General features: G+C 47.7%; 1 long non-coding RNA gene across 1 annotated transcript; it reads right to left on the bottom strand.

Moving 5' to 3' along the window:
• Positions 1 to 7,047: 7,047 nt before the first annotated feature.
• LOC115636835 lies at positions 7,048 to 21,525 on the bottom strand. The gene is made up of 3 exons (XR_003997085.1): positions 21,407 to 21,525; positions 16,792 to 16,794; positions 7,048 to 7,059 (listed from the first exon to the last, which is right to left on the bottom strand). It is a non-coding gene; the product is annotated as an uncharacterized LOC115636835 (long non-coding RNA).
• Between the last annotated feature and the right edge of the window lie 380 nt (positions 21,526 to 21,905).

Here is a 21,905-nt window from a genome sequence, read left to right as displayed (position 1 = left end):
TATATTGATAATCTCGGCATTTTTAGTCATGTGAGCCAGGTTAAACAAGTGCCAGACTGGCTCTGGGATGCAGGTCTGACTATAAAAGCTGGGAAGAGCAAGACAGGGATATCAGAGGTGTCATACCTGGGCCACAAGGTGGGGGGCAGTGTCTAAAGCCAGTGCCGACCCAGGTGGAGGTGATGAGATATTGGCCCGCTCCTCAGACTAAAAAGCAGGTCCAGGCTTTCGTTGGGATGGCAGGCTACTACCGGAGGTTTGTGCCCCACTTTAGCTCCATAGTCACCCCAATTACTGAACTGAAGGTGGTCTGAACCGAGCAGTGCCAGAGGGCTCTCGGTGCTCTGAAGGAGGCTCTCTGGTCAAGGGCCTGGTGCTGGTAAACCTGGATTTTGACAAGCCCTTTATGGTGTTCATGGATGCCTCAGAAAAAGGGCTGGGTGCAATGCTAATGTAGGTTGACAGAAATGGACTGACACATCCCATTGTGTACCTGAGCAGAAAGCTGCTGCCTGGGAAGCAGGATTCTGCACCCATAGAAAAGGAATGTATGGCCATGGTGTGGGCCCTTAAAAAGCTGCAGCCATCTATTTGGGCGGCGCTTCACTGTGTATACTGAGCATTCGCCCCTAATGTGGCTACAGCAGATGAAAGAGGCCAAAGTAAAGCTCCTGAGGTGGAGTCTCCAGCTTCAGGATTATAACATGAAGGTGGTCCATGTTCAGGTAAGCGCTGATGCATTTTCATGGAAAGTGGCCCCGCTCAGTTTGGTCTTGGAGGGGGGAGATGTGACAAAGAGGTGCTTTATTCATATTGTGTTGCATGTGAGTCTTCCTGCCGTATATTAATACTGTGTGTTGCTTAGTTTCCGAGAGTACTACAATAATAATTAGTTGGTGGTAAATGGGGGTGTGCTTTTGCTGAGGCGCTCAGGACAGGTAATCGTCACTCTGTCACTCTGAGCTCAGAAGATGGCGGCCTGCAAGGATTTTAAAGATTAATATTTGCCACTCCAGGCTTGTATTACACTCAAAGATTACAGCTTCTCTCTGACTTGGGCTTGGTAAATGCTGCCAGAATCCAAATGCAACCTCCTCCCCTTTCGATGGCCGATAGGAAAATTTACCAACTCAGTGTTTGGCTATAACTGCCGCAAGGCCAGCGGGGGGCCCGGCGCACCGACGGCCGCCAGGCCAGCGGGGGGCCCGGCCCACCGACGGCCGCCAATTTGACCTTGGATTGGTAACGCTGCCACCACTCAAATGCAGAACCCCTGTGAGAGCCCAGAAGTGGTGGCAGCGTTACCAATCCAAGGTCAAACTGCCAGAGTGGGGATTCAGCCTTGACATGGTTGCAGAGGAGTCGGATCATTTTGAGCCAGAAGCACAGAGCTCAGGATTTTAAGAGGACACATTTTTCCTTTTGGGAGCCTGCAAAGCCAGGGAGTCTTTTTTCTTTTCCTTGTCCTTTCTTTTCCTCCTGATGGGGAGCAGGCATGCAGAGGGTTCAGCCTACAAAGCCAGGGAGTCCAACAAGCTTTTTTTTTTTTTTAGAATTTTTTCAGAAGAATTCGGTATTGTTCCTGGTTAGTAACTGACTGATGTAGTCCGCCAAACAGGGGCCTGAATTTCAGAGATTGAGGGAGGGGAGAACATTGATAATCCTAATTTGAATGGCCTATTCCTAGTCTCATAATTGACATGAAATTTTGTTTGTGGTGTACATCCAAGAATGAAGTTAGTCTGGGAGCACATACAGGTAATGAGATGGGGTGGGAGGGATCACAAACCTGAGAAAAGTTCATTTGAGCACAGGCTTAATATTGAGGAGCAGTGCTTGTAAATGTATTGTGGGCAGGTTCTGGATACATACCCTCTTCTTCCCACCAAAATCAAATCAAGTTTGTATGTGAGTGCACACATACCAGATTGATGGGATCTGGGCATGCTAATTACAAACTACTGTAATTGATGTGTGTTAAGGGGTGCCTGCAATCTGGGTTACTAGGGAGGAGGGCACCAATCTGGCCTCTTCCAACATGACCATCTCCTACATTACACATCCACAACAAGAAGTTTTCTGGAGGAAATGTAACCTGATGAAAGAGAGAAGAAGAAAAGGGGGCCATGTTCAGGTGTGGTGCGTGGTCTGTTAGAATGGAAAGTCTAATGATCATTCAGTAATTGTTGTTTTTAATATGGAAGTACTGCAAACTGGGACACTGGTTCATCAATGTATTTATATATGTTCCCAACTGGAAGCACTAACATCAGTGGACTGGGTCATAGACTTTGTTAGTCACATGCATATGTACTCTGTGGAACTGGGGCTTTAAGGCTGGACAATTACAGGTTTTTTTCTGTTCTCGTTCTTCATTTATTTACTATTTGGTTAAACAGGTATTTAATACAAACCACTACTAGTATAGGTTGCCATTTTGTATAAAATAATACTTTATTTATAAATAAATATCTTTGTAAAATACATAAATAAGAGCAATAAATAAAAAATTGACTTCCATAAATATCCTGTCACACACAAATAGTAGCAACATCTTTTAAAATTCCACTGCATCTCATTTCACATGATGTATAAAATATCAATAGATTTCAGATCGTATTTCTAAAAATTTTGGTTTCCAAACTTCTTTGTGAGTTTGTCTTATAATTGAAAATTTTCTAATTCTACTTGGATTCTCTTGCCAGCACTGAGGCTGAACTGCTTCTCTGTTAGGAAATAATTGCTATCTCTTCATTTTCATGCTCCTAAGCTCTAGGTTATAGACTATCAGGGTTGGAAGGAACCTCAGGAGGTCATCTAGTCCAACCCCCTACTCAAAGCTGGACCAATCCCTAGACAGATTTTTGCCCCAGATCCCTAAAGGGCCCCCCTCAAGGATTGAGCTCACAATGCCAGGTTTAACAGGCCAATGTTCAAACCACTAAACTATCCTTCCCCCCCCCCGGGGCCTTTCTTCCTGGTCAGAGAATCCCATTTCCTATCATTGCAACCAAACATGTCTCCAGATGCCCAACTTGCTGATGAGTCTAGGTTGGAATCTCTGAATGAAAGTCCCACCTCAAGTAGCTTAGGAGAGTTTTTTTTTTTTTGCAAAAGCAGCAGGAAATGCTTTGGAAGATTTTCTGGATTGTCACCTGGGCACTTTCCTTCAGGGACACTCAGGGCTTGAGAACCTCTTGGGACCACCCAAAATCTCTCTCTTCATTCTAACATTATAGCATTTTTCTTTTGGAAGTTGTTCTTGCTCACATTTGTTCTGCTGTTATACTGTGGTTATACTGCATGTTAGGGTTCAGAGATGAGATTTGATCAGAGAAGAGTTGAAGCACATACATATACAGCAAACATATGTCAGCAATGTTAAAGGAACAATCCTTCCTTTTAATATTCTTAATTGTTTTGTAACTTTTTTGATATCCTTCATTCATAACGGTTTTCAAGTACATAAAAGGTTACTGCAAGCAGGTAGGAGGGAGGAAAAATTGTTCTCCTTAACCTCTGAGGATAGGACAAGAAGCAATGGACTTCCAGAAGTCCCTCTTACTGAGCCCGGGTTGCGGCAGCGGCTAAAGGGGCTCCCAGAGTGTGTGAGGAGCCGGAGAAGGAGGGAGGGAGGCGGAGTCCCCTGGAGCTGAGCCCAGGCTGCAGCAGCGGCGAAAAGGGCTCCCAGAGTCAGGGCTGCCCGAGGGAGAGCAAGTGGGGCAATTTTCCCCGGGCCCCACCGGGGCCCCCACTAGTACGTCGGAGGCTCCTCCTCCTGTCTCCATGTCCCCCCCATCTCCCGGTGTCTCAGCTGGCAAGGGGGTGGGGCTGCAAGCTGCAGCCGAGCGGCAGGAACTCAGGCCCTGCTGGAACACCATGCCGCTGCAGTGCTGTCCGGGAGAGGGGGTAAGCGGAATGGTAAGGAGCCGGGGCCAGAGACGGGAACCCCCTGTCCCCAGCCCCTCTGAGCTGGGCACCCCTGACCCCATCCTCCCCATGGCCCTGACCCCCAGCTCCGAGCCCAGCCCCTCCGAGCCAGACACCCCCTGTCATAAACAGATAAGTAAGAGTTAATAGAACAGAAGTACTTCATCTCTCTTTTGCCTGGAAAGGGTTAACAAGATCAGTGAGCCAGGCTGCCACCTGACCAGAGGACCAATCAGGGGACAGGATACTTTCAAATCTTGAGGGAGGGAAGTTTTTGTGTGTGCTGTTAGTTTTTGGTGGTTGTTCACTCTGGGGGCTCAGAGGGACCAGATGTGCAACCAGGTTTCTCTCCAATCTCCCTGATACAGGTTCTTATAGATTCAAAATAGTAAGTACTAGTTGATAAGGCTAGTTAGGCTTATGCTTGTTTTCTTTATTTGCAAATGTGTATTTGGCTGGAAGGAGTTCAAATTTGCATTTTGCTGAAAGGATTTTAAATTGTACTTGTATACTTAGGCTGAAAGGGTATTCCCAGGGTCTATAGCTGAAAGACTCTGTAACATATTCCATCTTAAATTTACAAAGATAATTTTTATTGTTTTTCTCTCTTTAATTAAAAGATTTTCTTGTTTAAGAACCTGATTGTTGTTTTTTATTCTGGTGAGACCCCAGGGGACTGGGTCTGGATCCACCAGGGTATTGGTGGGGAGAAAGGAGGGAAGGCGGGGGAGAGGTTAATTTTCTCTCTGTGGTAGGATTACTGTCTCTCTCAGGGAGAGTCTGGGAGGGGGAGAGAGAAGGAGGGGGAAAGGTGCATTTTCCTCTCTGCTTAAGATTCAAGGAGTTTGAATCACAGTGATCTTCCAGGGTAACCCAGGGAGGGGAAGCCTGGGAGAGGCAATGGTGAGGGAAAGGGTTTACTTTCCTTGTGGTAAGCTCCAGAGGGACTGGGTCTTGGGGATTCCCGGGCAAGGTTTTGGGGAGACCAGAGTGTACCAGGCACTGGAATTCTGGGTTGGTGGCAGCGCTACAAGTACTAAGCTGGTAATTGAGCTTAGAGGAATTCATGCTGGTACCCCATCTTTTGGACGCTAAGGTTCAGAGTGGGGAATTATACCATGACACCCCCGACCCCATCTCCCCACAGCCCTGAGCCCAACCCCTGTGAGCCAGGCACCTCCCAACCCAGAGCCCAGCTCCCCACCCAGCCCTGGGCAACAGCAGCACCACCCCCAGGCAGCGACAGCCCATTGGCATCAACAATCACCATCACCCAGCAACAGCCCATCATGTAATTGCAAATGTTTACATACCGTTAAAGCATTTTATGTTTTTAAATAATGCATTTAGTGTATTTTCAAATTATTACAAATTAATTTTTGAATGTATTTCACTAGTTATTTTTTACACTTCCAAATACATGTTACTATAGTATTGCAACATATTTTTTTTTTATGGAAGGGGCCCCTGAAATTGCTTTGCCCCGAGTCCCCTGAATCCTCTGGGAGGCCCTGTAATTGTCAGTCTGGGAGTTTATCCAATAGGCAACTTTCTGCTAAGGCAGCTATTAAAAATCAACAGCAATAGACTTTTCTAACTAGATTATTGATCAAAACATCCTGAGCCATCCCTGATTGTGAGATACAAACTAATTTTTTTTCTAGTTACTTTGTTTACTGAAGGCGTTTGAAATAAACTATTAGATTTCCCTCTTTAAAACATTCACATCAGCCTTTTAAAGTGGTTAAGGAAAGTTTCCTGAAATTAGGAAGCTACTCAGTCCACTGTTGCCAAATTAAAATGGGATAACTAATGAGTATATAACAACTTACCCAGATCTCCCACAATCACTTCTTGTACCTTTAAAAAAAATCTGTTGTTCTTTCAAACAAAACCAACCCCCACTCACGACATATTCAACTGCCACAGTGATGCACATTGTATAAATATGTACACAAAGGTGGAGATAGTTACACATACTGGACACTAAGATTATTTTTCTACTGTGCAGAGGTTCCTTAGTTTCTCTCTCTTGGTAGCTTGATAGACCTGGACTGGGTGCTTGAATTTCATACCTACTTTTCTCGTTTTCCCAAATTCACATTACTGCTGGGGGAATTCTGCACACAATAGTTTAAAATTCTGTATATTTTATTTGTCAAAAATAACATAATATAGTCACACCAGTTTCAATTATTTTTGGTCATTTATTTCAAAATACCTGTCAGCAAGTATGTCTCTAACAATACAGACAACAAAAATGATTCAGGAAAGGTGTTTTTTTGACAAATAGATTCCGTGCTAGGCATATTAATACAGAACTCCGAGTAATAATTCATTTAAACTACAATACAGAACCATATTTCCTGCATGCCTCAGAAGCAGTTTAAAGACTTGGGGGAGTCAGGGGTAATGGAGGAGCTGAGGGAGTGGGAAGTAAATTGCTGGGAAGGAGTCTGGGTGTGAACTTGGAGAATTGTTGGGTATGGGTGGGAAAAGTATGGAACAGGTTTTTTGGTGCGGGGTAAGGAGAGATTCCTCCATGTAGACCCTGGCTGAACCCTTGCTTCTCCCATTCAGTCAGGCACATCTGCCCTTGTCCCCCTGCGTTCCTGCACCCTTTTGTGTCTTTGCATCCCCTATCCACATATGTCCTTCCACACCCCCCTCCCGCTATCCTCATGTGGCCCTACACCCCTCCCCCTGTCCCCATATGTCTCTGTGCCCCCACCCAGCCACTCCCCAGTCCCTATGTAGCTCTACATCTCCTCCCCCACCACCATGTGGCCTTGGACCTTCCTCCCCACTGTGGCCCTGTGCCTCCAATCCCATTCAGCCCCTGCCCCAGTCTGTCCTCCCCAACTAGTCCTTATGAGCCCCTTTATGACCCGCCCCCCCAGCAGCAGTAGCATAGCTGGGGGAGAGCAGGGGAGCGGCTGCTCCCCACTGAGCACATTCCCCCAAAGTGGTGCCTTTTTAATTTTTACACTCACCCCAGCAGTCCAGGTCTTCGGTGACAATTTAGCGGTGGGTACTTCAGCTGCTCCAGGTCTTCAGCGGCAAGTTCTTCAGTCTTCAGCTGCAAGACTTGGGGTTTTCTTTCTTTTTTTCCCTTCTCTGCTGTGGCACCTTTTTTAATGTGTTCGCTCCACCTGCTGGTAGAACCTACCTATGCCACTGCTCAGCAGCCCCACACTGTCTGTCTCCCCATAGCCCCTGTCTCCTGACCTGGCCCGCTGCAAAGAAGGCAGGCTCTTTCTCCTCCTTCATTGGCCTGGAGTTGCTGCTGTGGTCTATTGCCACAGCATCCTCTGGTGGACAAAAAAGTCAGAACTGCAGAAGTTATTTTTTGCTGAGAGCTGCTGCTGTTCTTGTGCCACAGTGCCCTCTAGTGGGGAAAAATGCAGAACTGCAGCAACACTTTGGCAAAGCTTTTTTCTTTGCAAAAAATTAAAAATGTATGGCTCATTAATTATGCGCATGCACATCTTTCTAGTTTTTGAAGAATGGGGTTGCCTATATGCCCAACCCCTATCTCACATATGTTGCTGCAAGGCCTAAAACTACCCAATTGGGCTCTATTCATTTTTTAAAAATTGGATCCGATTTTTGTAAATGGATCAGAGGTAATTGTGGGAGATTTGCATTAATTATTTATTAATAATCCAATATTTTGTCTTTGCATGCACTGGATTGAGCAGCTTCATACTTTTGGGAAATGTCTTGATTCCTATTTGAAAAGCTAATGTAACTGTTTTAATTTCAACAGCTATTACACTGCTGACTGCTACTTTTTGCTCACCTTGATCAGTTGAATTTGAACAAGATATGGCCTTTGTTGTATGAAGAACTGTACATAGAGTTAAAATGCATAATTTCCCAGGATTGTGTATGCATGAATGTATGTTATCATTTTTCCCTTCTGTAGTAGTGGATTTGTCTTGCTTTCATTTCTTTAGATGCACTATGGAAGTGGCCATACAACTGCAGGTGTTTCTCCTAAGATAATGAAGGGCCATAATCCATTTAATGCCGATGTAAGATCTTAACTGCAGTTTCTGCTAAGAACTTTTCATATAGGCCCCGAGTCCACAGTTTGGCCTGGGCCATGAGAGCTGGCTAACAAACAATACATAGCTAAGAGAAAGCTGGGGTAAACAGATAACTGTGTGTGTTTCAAGTCATTGAGCAGAGTCAGCATAACTCCAAATGTAATGGGCATCCTTATCATGCGTTATAGACACATGAAGCACTGAGAGAGGCCTCATGGTTACTCCCCAATGCAGGGAGAAGATAGTGGTACAATACCCCTCAGATCCCAGACAGAGTTCAGGGAGAGGCCTAATATGATTGACATAAGTTATGACACCTTCCCCTCACAGATGTATGCCAATCCTAGCTCACAGAAATGCAAAGGTAAACTTATAAACAATTGTTGTTATTAAGAACTAATTACTACTTTTCTGCTTTAAATCTCCATGAATGTACCTGTTGGTCAACCGGAAGAGCTGCTACCTCATTCCCCTGAACTCAAAAATTAGGATTTAACCTATACACTTTAATAGACATAGTTTGGGGGTAATTACCTATGTGTCAGCAAGACATTAATTTGGGCCATGGGTGGCACCATTATGTAATCTTTTAGACCATCGGTTTATTGTGCTTCTCTTGTTTCGCTGCTAGAACCTATCCAGGGGCTTGAGAAAACCCATCCCCATTGCTTCTTTCTGCCCAATGAGCACCCTGTATAGTTTATTGTAATTAATTGTTCTGCAGTGTCTCTGAGCCTAATAATCAAGATGATACTCTGCTAGCGCTGTGTGTAATAAACTCCTGTGCTTGACGTCTACATGGTGTGGATGTATGTTCCTTCAATAAGAAGCTGAGAAAGAGAGAGAGGGTGGGAGATCAAAGCAGCACAAAAGTTGTAAGCACAGAGAGAAACTTTTCCTCTTTCTTGCCCACGATCTTGAGATTCCTAATATAATAATTCCTATAGGCAGATCATGCATCTGTGTGACATACACATATCTGTCTATATGAGGATTTCGTCTTCCATATGAAGATGTTAACAGATTAAGCCTCACAACACACCTATGAGATTAGGAAGTATTATAATTGCAGATTGGAAGCTGAAGCACAGAGAGATCAAGAATCAGCTTTTGAAATGAGGTTCAAGGTCTGGACACTTAAATATGTGTGCACAATGACATGTGTAAATGGGGGTTTAGATACCTAAATAACTATTGGCATATGCTGTTGAGGTAACTGCATAGGCCAGGACCTCTCCCCACTACAACTTTGGCCCTGCATAACATATCCAAGGTCACACAGTGAAATGTCGGCAGAGCTTGAACTAGACCTCACATCTTCTAAGTCCCTGACCTGGGCCTTAAACCACAAGGCCTAACAACCCGAGGCAGAACTTTTCAGATTCTTTAGCTGGCTGGACTGAGGAAACAGTATTTTGGCTCTACAAACAGACCACTAGAAAGAAGGATGCGAGCCAAAGCTAGCTCATCTTCTTTCTTTAACGAAAAGTGCACTGCTCAGTGATGCAGTACCCTCCCATCCCATACTCAAGGTGTGCAGTGACCTTAGTATTTGTATTGATAGTTTTCTTTGTCACAGGATTTCTTTTCATGATCCACACTTTGGCAGAAACAAGGAAGAGGGAATCTGCTGCAGTGGCTTCTTTATGTACATAAATAACTGACTCTTATTGGCACAAACTACAGTAATGATACCAGTTCACGTCTGACTTCATTTGTGGTCCCACTTTATAGCATATCTCAGCTTACTATTGGTGGGCCCAATCCTGCTGTGATGCTCCCTGGTTCCTGGTAGGAAGGACACACTCGAATTACTCATGAGACAATGGAGTTGATAGAAAGGTCAAATGGGCCCACCTCAAAACAGGGCAAACTGCAAAAGGCAAAAATGGGCCACTCATCTGAACAAGCTGAGGGATAACGGTACTGCAAACAGTTCAAGCAGTTTTAAAAAGCTTTAAAAGTTACTATGTCAAATCAGGAAAAAATACTAAAAAAAAAAAAGTATTGCTAGCCCTAGAGGTTTTTATGGTGTTGATCTCCCTTGCAGATTCTCTGATGGCTAACATGGGCTGAGTGCCACGAGAAGCTTTTCCCACACTCATGGCATTCATAGGGCCTCTCCCCTGTGTGGATTCTCTCATGTTCAGAAAGGCCTGAGCTCTTAGTGAAGCATTTTCCACATTCATTGCATTCAGAGGGCCTCTCCCCTGTGTGGATTCTCTGATGCTGTATATGGGTGAGTAGTCACATCAGTTTTTCCCAGGGTATGGCAACACTTGCAACTTCAAAGCGCTGCCACGGGAGCGCTCCCGCTGCAGCAGTTTGAAGTGCGAGTGTGGTTGCGGCGCCAGTGCTGGGAGAGAGCTCTCCCAGCGCTGCAGGTACTCCACCTTCCCGTGAGGATTAGCAAACAGTTCTGGGAGCTGCACTCCCAGCGCTGGGGCACTGTTTACACTGGCGCTTTACAGCGCTGTAACTTGCTGCGCTCGGTGGGAGTTTTTTCACACCCTTGAGAAAGTTGCAGCACTGTAAAGCGCCAGGGGTTGATTTTCTGCTGCATTAATCTGATGATTGGACTAAATAGATGACTTGATTCCAATGCAATATCCTTGTTAACTCATTGATCTACTGATTTGACCTGAACTTTATCACTGTATTGTTTAACCCTTAGCTGAGTGGTGTCTATAGTCATTTAACCTTAGTGACATGCTCTTGGATTTATTTGTTCGTGTTAATAAACATTTAACTGGTATACTGAGTCATTTCTTTCAATAAGCAATAGGGGCTGGAACTTTTCTCTGTATGTTTAATTCAATCTCCATTTTCTTCATTTCATACTGTTCTAAGTTAAGGAATGTGCACAACAAAAACTGATACAACCTGTTGCTGCACCATTCTGTGCCCATCCAGCAGGAGTAGAGAACAAACCCCTTCTGGAGCAGGGATTGTCACACTGGACTGTAAATACAGACGCATGTTCCCAAGGTTTGCTGTCTTTCTCCAATCATGGCATAAAGGTGACACCTAAAGCTGCTTGTAATCACATCTGGCAGGAAGGAGACCCCTATGTGCAGTGCCTTGGAAGGCAGGGGAATCTGGGAGACCCTGGATGCTGGGGGCTATTTACCCAGAGCTCAGGAGCAATCTACTCAGGGTGATGCAGTAGAAAAGAGCTGAGTGCTGCTTTCCCCATTTATTTCTCCTTATCCCCTTTCAATCTCTCCCCCTTTCTTTCCCCTCTCCCCATCCTCTGACAGGGAGACCTGGTCACTTCCCTGCTCCCAAAGGCGCTTGCTCTCCCATAGCTGGATTGGCCCCTGCGAGTGCTAATAGGAGCAAGAGCCTGGGTGTGGGTCAGTCCCTGCAGTGGTTCTGGGACACACCGAGGCAGCAGGAGGAGCAGAGATGGGGCTAGTTCCCATCTCGGAAAGTCCCTGGCCCGGTCAGTGCAGCAGCTGCAGCCCGAGTTGGGCTTGAAGGGGTTGGGGCAGCAGGGATCGGTAGGAAGGAAGGCAGAAAAAGAGCCATGGGGAAGCTTCTGGTGGCCGGGCTCTGTAAGGTACAAGACACTGCTGATGCTGGTGCTGCTGCCTCCAGGTTGAGCTGGTAGCCCAGGCTGAGCTCTGGGCTGCTGCTCTGATCCCAGAGGGGCTGGGCCAGGGACAGACTCACAGAAGCACTTTCTGTGCCCATCTGAGGTGGAGACTTTCTCCAGCTGGACCCAGTCCCAGGCTCTGCTGCCCCTGGCCCAGAGCTGCAGGCCTCAGGGGCCAGACAGACCCTAGGGCCAGTATTGGGCGGGCAGGACAGAGACTCTGCCCAAAGGCTCCGGGAGCAGCTGGTCTCGCAGTCCCTGGGGATCTGCTCCTGGGCAGGGAACATTCCTAGGCAGGACCTGGACAGCGATGGAGCCATTGTCCTCATGCTGCCTCAGGTGTGGTGTGAGAAACTGCTATCTGTGCGAACTTCCTACTCAGGGTGCACTGAGCAGGCTCAGTAACATCTGCTGAAGCCACTTCCCCCTACTCTGCCCTTACTTGGAATCAGATTCTGTGGACTCCTGTTTACAGGGGTTAAAAAGAGGCAAAGGGGGCAAATTGGAGGAGGGGGTGGAAATTGATTGGTCAGGAGGTCAAGCAGCTGGAGGCAGGGTTAAGAGAGGGGTCCAGGGTTAAAATTAGGGCTGTGGGGGGAAAGGAGCTGGGGTTAAGCCCAGGGGGAAGGCACTGCCAGATGGTGACAGAGCAAAACCTTGCACAGGCAGAGGCAGAGGGGGTAACAGTTACCTTGGTGGACTGAGACCCCATTGTTTGCAAAAAATAGGGTCTGGAGGCAGAAGGGCTTTTTTATTTCCCCTCCCACAGACAGCACCTCTCAGCATGGGCTTCCCAGGGCTGCGTTCTTAAAGGCACAGGCACCCCAAAGCCTAGTCACTGCAGCTCCTCTCTGTCTGATGTCACCTACTGAGGTGCTGTAGGAGACTTAATCCAGTTAAATACTTTACAGAACCAAAGAATCTTGTATCCGTGTATCTGATGCACAAAGTCTCAGAGCAGGTCACATATTTGTCTTATCTGCTGCTGGGACTCCCTGAATTCCTCGTATCACTGCCTCATGTAGCTTTGTTACTGTGCAGATGCATATCCCTGTTCTATTTAATTTCTATGTTACTGGGATACAGCAGGGCCAGGGAGCAGAGGGACAATGGTCTTGTTGAGCGCCAGGACGTGGGCAGGCACTAGCACTGCTCACTGCTAATAGCCCCTCCCCCAGCCTAGGGAGGAGCTACTAAACTCAGAACTCAACCAAGTTCGGGGGACAATAAAGACAGTAACAGGAACAGGTGTGGGGGTCAAAGGGAACCAGAAGGGGACAGTGAGCAGAGAACCCCGGACAGCGCCCTTTGCTCCTCGACGGCATGCAGAGAGCCAGCGGACGCTGCTCAGAGGAACTCTGTCCGGATGCATGGATAAAGGAATGAAAAACAGCCCCCTGGTTGCAAGACCCTCCCCCCCCCAATCTCCTCTCCCTGGTGTTACCAATGCCACCCTGGCCAGGAGGAGGTTGACAAGGTGGTCCCGTGACTTAATGAGGCCTCAGATCGGGTGTGCATAAATAAACAAGTGTGGGGAAAAGTATAGCCAGAACTTCAGTAAGAGGATTGGGGGCTCAGGGATGCAGAGTGTGGGAGGGGACTCAGGGCAGGGAGTTGGAGTGCAGGAGGGTAGAGCAGGGGGCTCAAGGCAGGGGTTAGGGGGCTCAGGGCAGGGGGTTGGGGTGCAGGGTGCAGGAGGAGTTTGGGATATGGGCTCTGGCCCGGCACCACATACCTCAAGTGGCTCTGAGGTGGCAGCAGTGTGTAGCGGGGGTAAGGCGGGCTTCCTGCCTGCCCTGGCCCCATGTCATTCCCAGAACTGGCCAGCATGTCTAGCAGTAGCTTCTGGGGCTAGGGTAGGCGGCTCTGCCATGTGCTGCCCTCGCCTGCGGCTACCAACCCTGAAGCTTCCATTGGCTGCAGTTCCCCATTCCCAGCCAATGGGAGCTCTGGGGGGCGGCTCCTGCAGGCGAGGGCAGTGCATGGAGCCCTCTGTCCCCATCTCCCCCTGTCACCGCATGCCCTGGGCCTGGCAATCCGTTGGGCCACATTGAAAGCCCTGATGGGTCTGGCCCATAGTTTGCCCTCCCCTGATCTATACACACCCTTGAGACACTGTCAACTCACTCCCCATCCCAAGTAAATCCCCTTCTGCTCCTTTCATGTAAATGCCAGGGATACTGCCTCACGCTATGTCCCTGTGGCCTCAGGCAAACTCTCAGCTCCTGAAGCCTCTGTCACTTACCTGGGTCAGTCCTACCCTGGCTGCTGGAGCTGAGACAGTGCAGGAGCCTTCCCTGGGGCCACAGACCTGCGGCTTTAGGAGACAGATTGTCTGAGACATCCAAATGTTGGAAACCATATGGCTACCCTTTAAATCAGGGACCTGATCCAGCCCTGAAACTGAGCTGCCAGAATCCCCGCCTCAGAGTCCGGTGCCCCAGATTACAGCCTGCAAATAGTCATGTGAAACTAATTCCTGTTCTCCCTGCATCACAACTGGGGGTGGAAACACCCCTCCATTGCCATAGGGTGTGTGGGCCTCATGCACCGTGCAGCCATTCATGGAATGAGCCCTTCTACCAGCAGCCCTGTGCCAGGCAGAACAGCCCCAAAGGGGCCATGCTGGGATATTTACACTATCCCTGCAGATGTGCAGCATGTCCGATTGCAGCTGGGAAGCCAGGCTTTGCTACCAGGGAAGTCAGGGCCTGGCTCCATTCTCTATGCAGACCGTGCTGCTATTTGTACCAAGAAATGCTGCATTGGTGGACAAGTGAAATCAATTCCAAAGCTCCCTTTCATCAGCCCCAGAAATTCATTTAAACTTAGGTTTGGCAGCAGAGAATGAAACAAACGTGTCTGTGAACAGAGGGGAGTCGAGCTCAATCCCTTATCCCCATAAATGTGCAAACCAGGAGCCTGCTGCTTTGCATTGCTGATGTTCTGGCTGCATCGTGTGGCCATTCAGTGCCACTCCTTTTAACTAAGCAATGTTTTTTTTCATAGAAACCATATTATCCTCACAGACACACATGAGCAGATTGATGTACAAAGCGAAGTTGATTCTGAGGCAGTTTAGGAGGGAGAAGGGAACATTTGCAGCATTACTTTATTATTGTGTTGCACCTTACACACACACAGTGAAAATAAGCTTCATTCTTTGAGCTACCCACAAACTTCCCAGGAATGAAATAAACAACTTTATGTTCAAGGAATTCGATGCATTAAATAATATTAAAAATATGTTCTGGGCAACGCATGGAAAAGTCATTGCATTGAACAACTCACTTGATATAGGTAATGTACCACATGATATTTAAAGGCGTTAAGAAAGATGTGCTTATAAATTAATGTGTTGTGCCATTTACACATACAGAAGACACAGAAGAAACTGAATCATTTGAGCTAACATTTCCACTTTCCCACAGCATGTTAGTTCTGAAGGTTGTTTTAATTTGTTTATTTTCTTGGAACCAGAAATGAGGAAAGAGAACACTGGAGTCAGTGGAATTACAGCAGGAAGGGATAAGTCTCATGATTCGTCTCTAACCAAAGGATTTGTAAACAGAGCGATAATGTTACTGAATGATCTGACTAACCATGCAGTTAGTTAGATGCAGAAACAACCAGCTGTATCTATGGGTGGTAAATTTACAGAGGCTCTGCTGCACACCGCCCTAGTGCGGGTGCCAGGGCCTCCAGGATCCTGACATAACAGCACTTTACACACCTTCCTGGAGCCTCCCAACCCCCCTGGGCTGTTGGGAATGCGACCCCAACCCTACTGATGACAAACAGGCCTGGGCAGGGCCGGCTTTAGGAAGTGCGGGGCCCAATTCGAACACTTTCGGTGGGGCCCTGGCAGGGATGACTTAAAAAGAAAAAAGTGTAAAAAAAAGCCTTCCATTTCTTCCATGTATTATTTACTTTCCATAACTATATAAATAATCAAATTGTATATTATATACATTGCATCGTATATGCTGTTGACTGGTTATTAATGACTGCCGTTTCACATGTGTGGGTCCCCGCCACTCCCTGGGGGCGTGCACATGTGTGGGTTCCCACTGCTTCCTGCCCCCCCTCATTGAAGCAGGTGTGCAGGTTACTGGCCTGGGAACTGCAGGGCAGCAGTGGACATGGGGCTGGTTCGAGGTAGGGCAGGGGCTGACTGGAGGTAGGGTCTGGCTGCCGGCAGGGCCACAGGGGGGTGCAGCAGGGGTTGGCAGGGCTGGAGACAGGAGTATGGGACTGGCTGGCTTCAGGCAGGCGGGTGCAGCAGGGGTTGGCTGGAGACAGGGCAGGGCGGGCAGTCCAGGGCTGGTGCAGGCAGGGGTGTGTGGCAGGGGTTGGCTGGAGACAGGGCAGGGGGTTTGGTAGGGGCTGGCTGTGGGCAGGGGGTGCAGAGCTGGCTGCAGGCAGCGGGGGGTGGGGCTTGTGCGGGCAGGGCAGGGGGTGCAGCAGAGGCAGCTGGAGCCCCGGCCCTTTAAAAAGCCCTCAAGCCCCCCGCTATCCCAGGGCTTTGGGGACTATTAAAGGGCCTGGGACTCCCCTGCTTCTACCCCACCCCGGACCTTTTAAATAGCTGTGGGAGCCTGGGGGCAGCGGAGCTCCGGCGGCTATTTAAAGGACCGGGGTGGCAGAGGCAGCTGGAGCCCTGGCCCTTTAAATAGCCCCAAGAGACCCCTGCTACCCCAGGGCTCTGGGGACTATTTAAAGGGCCTGGAGCTCCAGCCGGGGGCACGGGACTTACCGCTCTCCAGCCGGAGCTCCAGCCAGGAGAGCGGGGCCACAGGGCTTGCAGGGCTCCGGCCGGAGCTCTAGCCGGGGCCGCGGGGCTTGTCGCACTCCGGCCAGAGCTCCAGCCAGGAGAGCGGGGCCGCGGGGCTTGCGGTGCTCTGGTCAGAGCTCCAGCTGAGAGAGCGGGGCTGTGGGGCAGCCGCGCTCCCACCGGCCCTTTGGTCAGGGGAGCGGGGCCATGGAAGTCCCTGGAGCAGACTGCAGCCAGGGTAAGTAAAAAAATTTAAAAGGCCTCTAAAGCGCGGGGCCCTCTTAGGTGCGGGGCCCGATTCCCAGGAATCGGGCAAATCGGTCTAAAGCCGGCCCTGGGCCTGGGGAGAGGAAGCTACTGACTCAGGGTCATGCCAAGTATGGATGGGACTCAGCAGTCCTTCTTTCAAGGCCCCTTCACTAACTACTGCTGCACACTTCCTCCCACAGCTGGCAATTACAAGCAGGCCCTCATGGCCACTCTCCCTGCCTTTGAGAGGGAGCGTGCTCCGCTGGAGTGACCAGATCAGGGGATTGGGAGTCAGGACTCCTGAGTTCCATTGCTGGGTTTCCTGTTGGTTCCACTGCTGGTTGTTTTCCTTTTCCTGTGGGATTTTGGGCAACTTGCTCCCCTTCTAGGGATCTGTCCTCAGCAGTCAAATGGGGATTTGATACTTTCCCGCTATTCGAAAGTGCTGGGAGAATCCCCCAGCAAAAGCTGCTCTGACAGTGCTAAGCAGCATCTGACCATTCAAGGTTGGAGCGCACTGCCCAGAAGGTGGAGTATTTGGCTTAGGGGTTTCACTTCAGCCCAGTCTAGAGAGAGGGGCTCAGTCATGGAGTTTGGCTCAAGAAGGCCAATTCTCCAATTTGTTAAGGGCGTTTTGAATCCAGTCCTGTGCTCCAAAGTGCTTGGTGTCATTTGCAAATTTTAGAAGCATGCTCTCCACCCATTTTCCAAATCACTAATGAAAATATTGAATAATACCGGACCCCTGACTGATCCTGCTGGACCCACTAGGTACACCCTCTCCACTGGACATCCAAACATGGAGAAGAGCTCTTGGAGTCTGGGCTTTCAACCAGCTCTGCACCCACATTATACTGATTGCAGCTAGATCGCATTTCCCCCATTTGCTTATGAGAATGTCCTACGGGACTGTGTCAAAAGCCTTAGTAACGCCAAGATAAATCCCATCTACAGTTTACCCACCTCCACTAGGACCGGAACTCTGCCAAAGAAGTTAAGAGGATTGGTTTGGAATGATTTGTTCTTGACAAATCCATGCTCACTCGTCTTAAGAACCAAATGATCCTGTAGGTGCTGCTGACAAACTGATTGTTTAAGAATGTATTGCAGTATCTCTCCAGCTATGGAAGTGAGACTAGCTAGTCTGTAAGTCCCAGGGTTCTCTTTGTTCCCTTTTTAAAGATCGGTCCTGTCTTGTTCGTGGATGGGAAGATGTTCTTCATCAGGGATCTCAGATGAGAACTGGGGCAAAGCACTGGGTTTGTTAAGGCCACAAAAATGGAGGCAGGAACCTCTTCTCTCCTGCTTGTATAGAACCTCAGGTACCTAAAAGAAAGGGAGTCACATTCCTGAATGGGCTTTTAAAAAGGCAGTGGTTAAAAAGTTTGGCCCTGACCATTTCTTCTTTCTGCAGACTAGACATTTTAGCAAACTTTAGAATTCCTTGATGCTAAACACTGAGAAATTCCCCTTTCTCCATCATACAGGGCTTTAACACCCCTTATCTCACTCAAGCTCACGACTGCCCAGAGTTTGAGAATTGTCCCTGTTCGCATTGAGCAGATGAGAAGGAGCCTGAGGTCTAGAGAAGGGAAGTGACCTACCCAAGGGCCTACACAGCAAGGTGGTGGCAGAGCCAGAAAGAGAAGCCAGCAACCAGTGCTAACTCCTGTTCTAACAGACCAAAAAAACAACAACCCACAGGCAGGGACAGAGCCCAGGAATCGAGATGCTGGGAAAATTTAATTGAAATCATTTCTGTCAGAAAATCCCATTCGGACTAAACCAGGTTGTTTCTCCAAATCATAACAAGTGGGATGAAAGTTCTTTGCAAATATATTTTGTTGCAAAACAAAAGGATCTCCTGTTTGTCACAGTGTGTTAAATTTTCTTGTCGCACACAAAGAGGAGACACTTAGATCTCAAAAATTAGATAAGATGCTTCAGTCTGAGCTAAGTAGTTGCTGCTCTTAACAATTTCAAACTAAAAAATACAAATCAATAGACTATTTCAGCTATTCTATTATGTCATAATCTGCTCTGAGTAAACGTGATAGGACACCTCATCTTATGCACTACTCCTAGTGACACTCTCCAATGGATGCCCATCCTCCACCCACCGTGAGGTAGGTAGGAGTGAATCATCTTGAAAGAGGGAGAAGCTAAGGCTGAGAAAGGAGAATTGGCTTGTCTTAGGTCACACAGCCAGCCAGTGGCAGAGTTGGGAATAGGACCCAAGAGCCCTGATTTTCAAACTAACCATCAGATCCTGAATTTCACGCATTGAATGACCTGAATAAAGTGCTCTCAGATGAGCTCCAGATGAACAACAATGCACAGTAATTATTCAGCAAGTATTTGAGGAGAACTGCAATGTTAGAGAGAATAATGAACTGCTCCGAAACAATTAATGCAGAGAAACAGCAAAATTCATCAAACATTCAACTGGTTATGTCTTATTTACTTGGTCTTAAAAGAGAACAACAAGGACCTGAGTCTCCTTCCTGTCAATAACCCCCTGCTCAGCCAATCAGGGTAGAGACTGAGGCTGAGGGTTCTCATCAGAGAGCCCAAAGGATGGCCCAGGTCACTGGTGGGAATCACTGCCCAAGCACTATTTCTGTCCCACATTTTTGGGTGGACTTTCCATAGTGGGAGCTGCAGAGCACTCCCCTGCAACACACACACACACACCCCTCCTGGTGTTGGGCTGGGAACAGGAAAAAGGAGAAAAGAAGCAAGAGAAGAAGAGAAAGGAGGGAGGGAGGGATGGATGGATGGAGGAAAAGGTGAAACAAAAAGGACAAACCCTAATGTCCCCAGTGATTCTAAGGGACAAAATCCCAGGTGCAGAATAAAATTCTGCCTCCTTAAGCTTGTGTTTTCCATGCCTAGAATTCCACTGTCCCCAGATGGATCAGACTGAACAGGTTTCAAGCCTTGAGAAGGCTCTTACCTTCTAAACAGGGACAGCTGTTTTCTAGTAAAATCACTAAAAGGGAAGGAGAAAACTCAAAAGAAGTTCCTCCTGGCACTCACGTACATGAACCCGAATACTCTCTCAGTCCTCAAAGAGAGACCTGGAGAAAGGGACTTGCTGAAGCAAAGCCACAGGGGTCTCTGAGTTTTCCCTGGCCCCTCGCCCCTGTCCTGCCTGGCTGAGGTCAGCATCTCTCTGTGAGGTCACCATCTCCCCACCACCTTTGACCAATAGTCTGAGGTCCTGCAAAAGGCCTTTGTGATGTCACTGCCACACCCCTCCCTTGCTGGGCTAATGTCCTGCCCCTGTCCAGGCACTTTGAAGGTTTGAGCTACTCCCTGTGGATCACCCCACTCAAGGAGCGTTCATTCTAGGAAGCAAGCTGGCTAGACAGGAAAACATCAGACGCTGCTCCCAATGCTGCACTCAGTTTTTCAGAAATTAGTTGACTTTATGGCCAGAAGGGACCATTAGAGCATCTAATCTGACCTCCTGCATATCACATGTCTCCTGTTTGACACAAGAGCTACTTTTGGGGCAAACACATTCCAGAAAGGCATCTAGTCTTCATTAAACGATATCAAGAGATGGTGAATCCTCCACTTTCTTTGGTAGCTTGTTCCTGTGGTGAATCATCCTCGCTGTTGACTATTTGTAACATGAATTTGTCTTTTCCAACCATTGTTATGCCTTTCTCTGCTAGATTCAAGAGCCCTTATTGCACAATCTTTTCTCTCTATTAAGGCACTTCAACACTTCAGTGAAGTCAGCTTTCAATCTTCTTTTGATAAGCTGAACAGGTTGACCTCTTTCAATAGCTCACTAGAAGGCATTTTTCTCCAGCCATCAGAACATTTGGTGGCTCTTTGCTGTCCCAGCTCCATTTTCATAGAATCATAGAATATCAGAGTTGAAAGGGACCTCAGGAGGCCATCTCGTCCAACCCCCTGCTCAAAGCAGGACCAATTCTCAGCTAAATCATCCCAGCCAGGGCTTTGTCAAGCCTGATCTTAAAAATCTCTAAGGAAGGAGATTCCACCATCTTCCTAGGTAACCCATTCCAGTGCTTCACCACTCTCCGAATGAAAAGGTTTTTCCTAATATCCAGCCTAAACCTCCCTCACTGCAACTTGAGACCATTACTTCTTGTTCTGTCATCAGGTATCACTGAGAACAGTCTAGATCCATCCTCTTTGGAATCCCCCTTAGGGTAGTTGAAAGCAACTATCAAATCCCCCCTCATTCTTCTCTTCTGCAAACTAAACAATCCCAGTTCCCTCAGCCTCTCCTCTTAAGTCATATGCTCCAGCACTCTAATCATTTTTGCCCTCCACTGGACTCTTTCCAATTTTCCACATCCTTCTTGTAGTGTGGGGCCCAAAACTGGACACAGATCTCCAGATGAGGCCTCACCAATGTCAAATAGAGGGGAATGATCACGTCCCTCGATCTGCTGGGAATGCCCCTACTTATACAGCCCAAAATGCCGTTAGCCTTCTTGGCAAATTCTGCACTTGTCCTTGTTGAACCTTATCAGGTTGCTCTTGGCCCAGTCCTCTAATTTGTCTAGGTCCCTCTGTATCCTATCCCTATCCTCCAGCGTATCTACCACTCCTCCCAGTTTAGTGTCATCTGCAAACTTGCTGAGAGTGCAATCCACACCATCTTCCAGATCATTAATGAAGATATTGAACAAAACCAACCCCAGGACCGATCCTTGAAGCACCTTGCTTGATACCGGCTGCCAACTAGACATCTTTTTCAAATGAGGACACCAAAACTGGAGGCAATATTCCAATATCAGTCTCCTGATGCCGTATCACCTGTGACGCTATTGACATAATCTATAACTGTATAGATCACCATTGCTACCACTGTTCTATATTTGCAGCCAATATTGTAGAAAGATTGTCATGTAACGGGTCTATGGAGAGGTTCTGATTGGCTGATTATAATGATGCTATCTCTAGATGTGTATCATTTTTGTAGTTGATGTTATGAATATTCGCTCTAAGCCTCTCGTAGTTAAAACTTGTGCTATGCTTCCGGGGAACACTCCAGACAAGTTGTTGTCAGTTCTGCCAAGCCTGCTTGATGGCCCATGAATGACCATCAGCTATACATTCGACCCACTGAGAGAAGGCAGATACGCCTTGTGACTCAGCAAGGTATGCAGGGACCTGCATAGAGAACTCTAAGGTTTTTCTATGCCACGTGCTGGATAGAGTGTCCTTGGGACAAAGAAAGCAAAGACCACATGGCAAGAGACTATAAAACGCTGATGCTTCACCTCCATCTTGTCTTCAATCCTGCTTCATACCT

This window comes from Gopherus evgoodei, chromosome 1, assembly GCF_007399415.2.
Source record: "Gopherus evgoodei ecotype Sinaloan lineage chromosome 1, rGopEvg1_v1.p, whole genome shotgun sequence".
Lineage (NCBI taxonomy): Eukaryota > Metazoa > Chordata > Testudines > Testudinidae > Gopherus > Gopherus evgoodei.
The sequence above is the reverse complement of the archived record's forward strand: the minus strand, read 5'-3'. Positions and strand labels throughout refer to the sequence as shown.